This window comes from Carettochelys insculpta, chromosome 32 (genome assembly GCF_033958435.1).
Source record: "Carettochelys insculpta isolate YL-2023 chromosome 32, ASM3395843v1, whole genome shotgun sequence".
In the NCBI taxonomy this organism is placed as follows: Eukaryota; Metazoa; Chordata; order Testudines; family Carettochelyidae; genus Carettochelys; species Carettochelys insculpta.
In genome coordinates, this window is record NC_134168.1 from 12,164,481 (window position 1) to 12,174,823 (window position 10,343).

A 10,343-nucleotide genomic window follows, 5' to 3' on the forward strand; every position below is an offset into this window, starting at 1 on the left:
AGATGTTGTGGCTGGAGTCGCAGTGTGGGCAGAGCTGCCAACGTCGGGGTGTCGGGCAGGGACCGGTTCTTGGGTTGGGGTTTCTGTGCTGAGGGGTGCGGCTGCTGGTGAGAGTCGGCGTCGGGTTGGGGCTGTGTGTGGGCAAGGCCTGGCCTGTCTCCCAGCACCTGTGAGAGGGAGGGATCGTTCCTAGGAGTGGGGGTGGGTCCGTGAGGTGCTGGTGGAACGTGAGCTGGGGCTGCACATGAAGATGGGGTGTTCTATTAGTTCCCTTCCTGAGCCTGTCCTGGAGCAGTTGACTTCTGGGCACAGCTCTGGTTGTGTCCGTCTGTGGCCTCTGTGTGCCAGGCGGGCGTTGCGGTGTCAGCAAAGCCCAACACAGCCCTGGGGGTGTTTGTCTCTGGCAGATCGGAGCCAATGTGGGTGTGTCTCAGGACTGGGCATTGGACACTGACCGTGTGACCTGGGCTGGGTGGAAGCTGGAGGCCGGTAGGAAAGTAACCACGTGGGTTTTGCCCACAAAAGCTGATGCCCAGATAAATCCATTAGTCGAAGGTGCTGCTGGACTCCTCATTGTTTCTGTAGATACAGAATAACGCGGCTCCTGCTCCCCAACACCTGTTTGTTAATCTGGGTCTCCCAGACACACCAGTCCTGGTGCTCGGCCCAGTGCTCAGAGCAGTGAGGTGGAAATGACTTTGTGTTTCCTCTGAGCCCAAGCTGTGGTGGGTCCCACCGAGACATGGACCAGGCAGCGGGTGCTGGAACCCACCTTTTCCCTGGGGCTGGGGAGTCACACAAAGGGTCCCTGCCCTTGGGGAATTCTGTCCCAGGAAGGGGAAGCCATGCGTGGCCATCCTCAGCCATGTGGGATTTCTTTGTACAGGGTGTGACGGTGTCTATCAATCCGGCACTGGGAACCAGGGCGTTGCCTGGCCCAGCTGGCTGAAAGGGCCCCACCCCCAGTCCTGCTGGGCCTGCTCCCGGAGGAAGCGGAGCATTAAAGCCCCTGGAACCGCTCAAGTGGGGCCGGCTGCAGAAGGAGCTGAGCTGGCGGGAGACCTGGCCCTGATGGGTGAAAGGGCTCCCCGCCCCCGCCCCCAGCTCCGACCCACGGCTCTGACAGCCACCGCTCTGACTGCTCGGCACGACTGCTCCAGCCAGGAGCCCCAGAGGGCTTTGCCTGGGGAGGGGCTGTTGTCTTGGCAACAGAAACACTCCTGGGCATGTGGGCTCCATCCCAGGGAGGACTCTGCTGGCACCGCTCTCTCCCTACAGGCCTGGGGTGCAGCCGCCCCCTCGGCCGTCCTGGGAAAAGTGTTTCACCTCCTCCGGCTTGCAGGGAAAAGGCTGAAACCCGACCCCAGTGTGTGCTTCAGGCCCAGAAAGCAAAGCTCAGAAAAAGACCCCACACGGGATTTTTCTTTATTTCACTTTAATCTCAGTGTTTCCAGCCAGTCTCACAATCGTTTTATTCGGCTCCTGATGTCGCTGCACCTGAGGTGGGGGGAGATTTCGGCATCGAGGGAGCATCTCTCGGAGGCCACTTTTCACTTTCCCTCTTCCCGGCCATGCAGGAGGAGGCAGAGGGACTGCGGAGTCAGTGGGCGGCTGGATAAATCGTGGCTGGTACCAGGGGGTGGCAGACACAGTGTTTTGTGCCTGGTGAGCAGCAGGTTTCTTTATGCACCAGTCTGTCCCCACGAGGCTCTGGCCACTCACTGCTGGGGTGCTGGGGTGTGAGCCCTGCCGTGGCCCTGGGCGCGCCTGGCCAGGCCCTCCCTTTGCTCCTCCACTCTCCATCCAGGCAGATCTCGGAGTGGGGGCCACCTTCCCTGAGAACCTCCCGCCTCCTCCATGGAAGTGGTGGGAAAGGGGCTGCCAGGAGTTCCTGGCCGTGTTGGCCCTCAGGGTCGTAGAGGAATCCCCTAGTGCAGCGTTTCTCCCCCTGGGGGTCCCAGCCCAGAAGGGGGCGACAAGGCGAGGGCAGGAGGGTCACTCGCAGGGCACCAGACATTCGGAGTTTCCCGGCCATGGCCTCGTCTGCAGCCCCAGGTCTCCGTCCAGGCGGAGTTTGGAAATCAGAAGAAATGTCCGTGATCTCTCCTGGCTTCCGAGCTGGGTGGCTGGAGGGGCAGCTGCTCTCTGGTGCGCAACCCGGTCAGCAGCGGCGCAGACGGAAGGGCAGCAACGCCATCGCTGGCTGCACTCCCTTCTGTGCTGCTGCTGCTGGCACTGACTTCACAGCTGGGCTCCGCTCGCTTTCACACCCAGGTTGGAAGGGAGAGATGCCACTGGCGGTGGCGCAGGGGGAAGGGTGGCAATGCCGCGCTACCCCCCTTCCTCTGTGCTGCTTCTGGTAGCGGGGCTGCCATCCGAGCTGGGCGCTGCCATCCAGCAGCAGAGCAGTGGGAGCTGTTCTGGTTCCCGGCTCGGAGGGTGGCCGCACTGAGCAGCCAGGGAGCGGTGGTCACTGATAGGCCATTCCACCTTCTGCGCTGATACTGGCAGCACCATTGGCTTCAGAGCTGCGTGTCCACCGGGACTTCAACAACTTTCACCCCAACATCAACCTCAGCCTGCAACAGTCCACACAGGAGATCCACTTCCTGGACAACACGGTGCTAATACACGATGGCCACATCAATACCACCCTGTACCATAAACCCACTGACCGTTATGCCTACCTTCATGCCTCCAGCTTCCATCCCAGACACACCACACGATCCATTGTCTACAGCCAAACACTAAGATATAACCGCATTTGCTCCAACCCCTCCGACAGAGACAAACACCTGCAGGATCTCTACCAAGCATTCTTGAAACTGCAATACCCACCTGAGGAAGTGAAAGAACAGATCAACAGAGCCAGACGTGTGCCACGAAGCCTCTTACTACAGGACAAGCCCAAGAGAGAAACCAACAGAACACCACTAGCCATCACCGACAGTCCTCAGCTAAAACCTCTATAGCACATCATCAGGGATTTACAACCCATCCTGGACAATGATCCCCCACTTTCACAGGCCTTGGGAGGCAGACCAGTCCTTGCCCACAGACAACCTGCCAACCTGAAGCAAATCCTCACCAGCAACTATACACCGCACCACAGTCACTCTAACTCAGGGACCCATCCATGCAACAAACCTCGTTGCCAGCTCTGCCCACATATCTACACCAGCAACACCATTACAGGACCTAACCAGATCAGCCACACCATCGTGGGCTCATTCAGCTGCACATCTACGAATATAATTTATGCCATCATGTGCCAGCAATGCCCCTCTGCTATATACATCGGACAAACTGGACAGTCTCTATGTAAAAGAATAAACGCACACAAATCAGATATCAGAAATGGCAATATACAAAAACCCATAGGAGAGCACTTCAATCTCCCAGGCCACACAGTAGCAGAGTTAAAAGTAGCTATCCTACAGCAAAGAAATTTCAAGACCAGACTCCAAAGAGAAATTGCTGAGCTACAATTCATCTGTAAATTTGACATCCTTAGCTCAGGCTTAAACAAAGACTGTGAATGGCTGGCTAAATACAAAAGCAGCTTCCCCTCCCTTGTTGTTCACACCTCCAGATCAACTGCTGGGAGTAAGCCTGACCCTTGCTGACTGAGCTAACCTTGTTATCCCCAGCCTTCCTCTGGCTTATTTATACCTGGCCCTGCAGATATCCAAGACCAGCATCTGATGAAGTGAGTCTGTGCTCACGAAAGCTCATGCTCAAAACTTTTCTGTTAGTCTATAAGGTGCCACAGGACCCTTCATTGCTGTTACAGTTAGGACTGACTCCCTGGGAGTTTTTAACCTTTCCCCACCACCAGTTTCATGACAATTGATATGTTGTCAAAGCACCTTTCGCTCATCTCTTCAGCAGCACACACCCGACTTTCCAGAGGAGAGAAGATCCATTATCCCCCTTCTACAGATGGAGAAACTGAGGCAAAGAAAGGGGCGGAGCCTTGTCTGAAGTCACCAAGCTGGAAAGTGGTAGGCCCAGGCCCATTGGTTGTCAGTCCAGGGTTGGATGTACTCCCATTGATCAGGAACGGCCATATTAGTGCCCCCCTGAGCATGTTGGTCTATAAGGTGCCACAGAACTTCTTGTCGTTTCTGAAGATACAGACTCAGTCGAACCCTCTCTGGCACTCCTCTCTGAGCATGGGCTCTGCAGGCTCCCGAGGCTGTTTGACTTCGAGTAAAGGTCCCTGGGGGAAGCGGAAAACTTTCCAAGCAGGGGAGCAGGGCTGACAAAGTGCCTGGAGTGGGTCTCTCCAGCTTAGAGCTCAGGTAGCTGACAAGGGATATGAGGGGTATGTAGCAAAGCGCGAAAGGTGCAGAAACCCGTGGCTTGAGGAGTGGGATTCCTCCATTCCCACAACACACCCACTGCTGGCGCTGTGCAGTGGGGTCACTCTGCCTGCAGGCCTGGGAACTCGCCTGCTTCCCGTTCCCGTGGCAGGACCTGCTCTCAGGGCAGTTCTGTCCCTAGAGTAAAGGGAGCAGCCACAGTCCTGATCTGTACAACCAGAATGAAATTCAAATCAATGGTTTTGTTCCCTCTAAAGACTTCCTGTCCCACACTAGGTTTGTTCTAATCATGCCAGAGAGAAAGCCGTGCTCGTCTATTTCATGGTAATATTTAATATTCAATGGTAACTATGAAAGGGTGTAAAAGTCCCTCAGTGACTGTCCATCTTCACCCAACTCATGGCCCTTTCAGAGTGGGAGAGTTCCATTGTGTACACTGGCTGTGAGTTTTAAGGACCAGAAGTGAATGTGGCTCCCAAATGCATTTGAAAATCAAAGGCTTTGGGTGGACAAACTTGTCAAATGCCTCTGCAAAATACCCTGATACTGCCTGAGTCCATCACTTCTGCCTGTCTTCCTGCTCTTTCCAAACGGGTGATAAGCTCATTCTCACAGGCTGTGTCGATGAGACAACCTCACTTGAAAATAGGCTGTATCAGCATGTGGCTCTGTCTCACTGGTGCCACATACCAAAATAAAGCCCTATGTCAAGGCATCCCTGTACTCCTCCTGCAATAACGTGTTCAGGGATGTTGGAATAGCACGCCTGCTCCCTCCAAAAGCGTTTCAAGCCAATGAATGCGCTTCTTAGACCTGGGCAGCTATTTTGCTATTTGTGTCGGGCCTGCCTCCCCACTCTGACACTCCAATTGCAGAAATTGGGGTCCCACAAAACCTTACAAAATAACTTTCCTGCAATGCTCTTCTTTAAAAAAACCAAAAAACTACCCAGTGTCACCCATTTCCTGTCCCTGGGCCATAGCTGCCACCACCTAAGTGGAAAAAAAATATCCTTTAACCCAGGAAGACGCACTTCGGATGGCTTCACGTGGGGGTTCCTCACATTCTCAACCTTCCTTTCAGAAAGGCTAATGGCATACTGGGCTATTTATTAGGGACAATGGCAGCAGATCTAGGGAAGAGATTATTCCCTTTTATTTGACACTGGTGAGGCCACATCTTGAATATTGTGTCTAATTGTGGGTCCCGTCCCATTACAAAAGATATGTGGGCACAGTCCAGAGAGTCCAGCAGAGGGCAAGGAAAATGATCACGGGGCTGGAGCACATGATTTATGAGGCAAAGCTGTGGGATTTAGACTTATTTCATCTCCAGAAGAGAAGACTGAGGGGAGAATTGATAGCACCCTTCAAATACTTGAAGTTGGAGCATAAAGAGGATGGAGAGAGGGTGTTTTCAGTGGAGACAGATGACAGAACATGAAGCAATGGTCTCAGATTGCAATGTTGGAGGTGTAGGTTGGATATTAGGAAAAAAAACTATTTCCTTTGGAGGCTGGTGAACCCCTGGAATTTTTACCGAGAGAGGGGGTAGAATCTCCATTCCTAGAGGTCTTTAAGTTCTGGCTGACAAAGCCCTGGGTGGATGATTTAGTCAGAGAATCAAAGAATCCTAGGGCTGTAGGGGACATCAGGAGGTCATCTAGTCCAGTCCTGTTTGGACCAACCCTAATTAAATCATCCCAGCCAGGACTCTGTCCAGCTGGGACTTAAAAACCTCTAACGGGTGGAGATTTCACCACCTTTCTCGATAATACATCACAGTGGCTCCCCACTTTCCTGGTGAAATAGTTTTCCAAACATCTAACATGCACCTCCCACTCTTGTCCCTTGTTCTGCCATCTCACTACTGAGAACAGCCTCTGTCCATCTCCTTTCAAGCCCCCTTTAGAAAGTTGGAGGCTGCTGCCAAATCCCCCCTCACTCTTCTCTTCTGCAACTTAAATACACCCAGATCCCTCAGCCTCTCCTCACAGGTCATGTGTTCCAGTCCCCTCATCATTTCGGTTGCTCTCTGCGGGACCCGATCCAATGTATTCACATCCTTTCTATACTGTGGGGCCAGAACTGGATCCAATACTCCAGATGTGGACTCACCCTCCCCTCTTCCCCAATTTGGTGTCACCCGTAAATTTGCTGAGGGTGCAATCCATCCCCTCTTCCAGATCATTAGTAAAGATTTTGAAAACTATCAGCCCCAGAACTGATCCATGGGGCAATCCACTAGAAACTGACCACCAAACAGACATTGAGCCATTGATTGCCGCCTTTTGGCCCGACCACCTGGCCAGCTTTCTCTCCACCTTACAGTCCCTGTATCCAATCCATACTTCCTTAACTTATGTGCAAGAATTTTGTAAGTCAAGGTTGGTCCTGCTTGGAGCACGGGGCTGGACTTGATGAATTCCTGATTTCTCGTCAAGCTCTCGGACTCTAGGACTCTATTATTCTACTGAATATTCTACCGCATCTGACAAAGCGGGTTTTTGCCCACGAAAGCTTATGCTCCAAAGTATCGATTAGTGTATACGGTGCCACAAGACTTCCTGTTGTTCTCGAAGCCACAGACTAACACGGCTCCTCTCTGATACTGTTCTACTGTTCTTCTCAACCCAACTCACGGCCCTTTCAGAGTGGAAGAGTTGGTCCATGGCAGTCAAAGTCATAGACTGGGCTTTTTGTCCCTTAACAGGAGCAAATATCCCATGTTATACTTCTGAATGGTCTACACCAGGGCTGAGCGGGGCAGAGCACAGCTTTTGAGAAATGTTAGGACGAGGCAAGAGGCTGGGATCACTCGTGCAATGGATAAGTGAGTGACAGGGACCAGGGTGGAAGTGGGCAGTAGGTAACATAGGCAAGGGAAGGCACTCCCTGCCCAGAAAGACCATGGGAAGCCACCCACTGAGTGACGAGACGGAAGGCTGGGACAGCACAGAAATCTCAGCACACACATACTCAGGATGCTGCCTGTGTTGTAATTTAATACCCATCCTGGACAATGATCCTTCTCTCTCACAGAGCTTGGGAGGCAGGCGAGTCCTCGGCTACCGACAGCCTGACAACCTGGAACTACTCCTCACCGGCAACTATCGACCACACCACAGGAACTCTAAATCTGGAACCAGTCCCTGCAACAAACCTCGCTGCCACCTCTGCCTCCATATCTCCAACCCCGACACCATCACAGGACCCAACACATCAACCACACCGTCAGGTGCTCATTCACCTGCACATCTACTCATGTAATATAGGCCCTTATGTGCCAGCAATGCCCCTCTGCCATGTCCATTGGCCAAACTGGACAGTCTCTACATAAAAGAATAAATGGACATAGATCAGACATCAGGACGAGTAACACACACAAACCTGCCGGAGCACAGTTCAGTCTCCCTGAACACTCAGTCACAGATTTAGAAGTCGTAGTCCAACAACAAAAAAACTTCAAAACAGACTCCAAAGAGCAACTGCCGAGCTACAATTCATCTGCAAGTTTGACACCGTGAACAAAGAATTGAAGAGAGATGGGGAGTGGCTGGTCAACCACAAAAACAGCTTCTCCTCTCTTGATGTTCACACTTCCACATTAGCTTCTGGACATGGTCCGCACCCTCCCTATAACTGAATTCACCTCGTCAGCTCCAGACTCCCTGTTTTCCAGGAACCTGTATAATTAGACCTCTGGAAAATCCACAACGTGCATCTGAGAAAGTGGGTCTTTGCCCCCTATCTAAATGCTGGCAAAGAGTGCAGAGTAATTTGGTAGCTTTGACACATGTGCCTGGGCCAGGCAGAGGGATCCTGTCCCCCTCCCACACCCACAGGCCAGGCTGCAGCTAGAGCCCCAGAGCTCCCCACAGCAGGGGCTCAGGCCATTGTACCATGGCCCCGTCACTCGTAGGGGACCAGCCTCAACCTGTCCACCCCTCCCCAGAGCGCAGTCCCACCGTCCCTGAGTGCATCGCTCCTGGGGCAAAGCCCCCCTCAGTATCTGGGGCTGTGGTGGGGATCTAGCCCAGCGCCAGCCTCTAACCCTAACAGCCGGTTCTGGGATTGGGACTGGGAAGAGACGGGGACTTGACCCAGCCCCTGAGGACTTCAGGACACAGCGACATTGGGCCCAGTGCTACAGATCAGCCCTGGACCCCACAGACCCACACTCAGATACTGGGGCAGCCCCCACAGCCTTAGGGAGCACAATGGGCCTTAGGAGAAGCTCCTACCCCCCTGGGTGAACCTTCCCGGCAACTTCCCACAGAGCCTGTAAATAACAGCAGCTGTGAGTCTACGGGGCAGGTGATGAGATCCCAGAACTCTGGGCGCCATATCAGCAAATCGGTGTTTTTCCACCCGCTGGTCTGAGACCCAAGACTGGAAACAAAGCGTTCCTGCCCTGCGCTGAAGCTATAAAAGGGAGGGACTCAGCTCCTCAGCTCCTCTTCACGGCCCACAAGAGGACTCCTGGAATGAGTGGAGAAAAAAGGCATAATTGGGGGGAAGGGCTGAACCCAACTAAAGGGATTTCAGCCTGTCTGTGGGCACCTGAGAAACCCAAACTGCAAATCAGCTGCAGCTCGTGCCTGGCCATTCTGCCAGTTTCCTGGTATCAGCAGCCAGGGTGAGAACCTGCTAATCCGTAATCCATCTAACTGGGGCCTTACGCTCACTGTGCCTCTTGGTGGGTTTGCCCGTTAACCTGCTTCGATCTGTTTGCTAGCCCAGAAAATCAACTGTTAGTAGCTAATGAATGTGGGTTTAGTTCAACTTAAACCAGGTGTCTCTACATGGAATATTGAGGGCAGAATCCCAGCCTGGTCGCACACCTGTGGCTAATCCTCTGCACGCAGAGGGAGAGGCAAAGCCGGTTACAAGCTCCTCTGGGTCGGTGCTTTGAGCAGGGCCGGGCAGGGCAGTCGCAGTTCCTAGGCAGGGAGCTGGAGCAGGGAGCTCCTAGGCAGGGAGCAGGGAGCTGCCTCCACATCTCCAACCCCGACACCATCACAGGACCCAACACATCAACCACACCATCAGGTGCTCATTCATCTGCACTTCTACTCATGTAATATAGGCCCATCCCATCAACAACAAGATGTCTTGTGGTACCTTATAGACTAACAGATGTTTTGGAGCATGAGCTTTCCTGGGCAAAGACCTGTTCTGTGGCTCATCCTTATCCTCCAAAATCTCTGTTAGTCTATAAGGTGCCACAAGACTTCTTGTTGTTCTCAAAGCTACAGACTAACACGGCTCCCTCTGCAATACTTATCCCATGAACACAGATTTCATTTGAGATCAAAAGGACTCTCTGAATTAATTTCCATTCAGATGAGACTTTCCCTTTCTTCTATTGCTTCGTCTTAGGGATCAGGAATTCTTTGGACTCTGTTATTTCCAGTTTGGAAGCAGTTCTTTTCCATGCAAGGGAATGACAACAAAATAGCCCAAGATGAGCAATAAAGCCCAGCCAGGCAGTAGGAGCGCAGAGCTCCATTTCCTGTGGGCAGTGAGGACTAGCAATGGGAGAAATAACTGGAAAATATATGGCAAAGGTTATAATCTTAGCTGAGAATATCTGAAGGAAGGGTGAGGACGAGGGTGCAGCTGGCACTAGATGATCGATGGGAAAAGGTAACACAGAACAGTGACAATGAAGTAATCAGATTTAGAAAAGATGAAGACCTGCTCCAGCATGTGCCAAGTCTGAAAGAACATCACTGCTTGTCCAGCCCCAGGGGAAAGAGGAAAAGTTCAGTAGTTCATAGCAAAACATGCAGAATAAGGAGGAACACACGGCTCTCCAGTTTAGAACATAGAGGATCAGACCCAAGGTCCGTATACTCCAGTGTCCTTTCTTCTGACAGTGGCCAATGCTCGGTGCCCCAGAAGGAATGAATAGACCAGGTGATCATCAAGGGTTCAGCTGCACTACGAACTAACTTCAAAGCTAACTTTGAAGTTGTGCACTTCTCTGAATTGTCCGCAGAGAGTCTACACACAT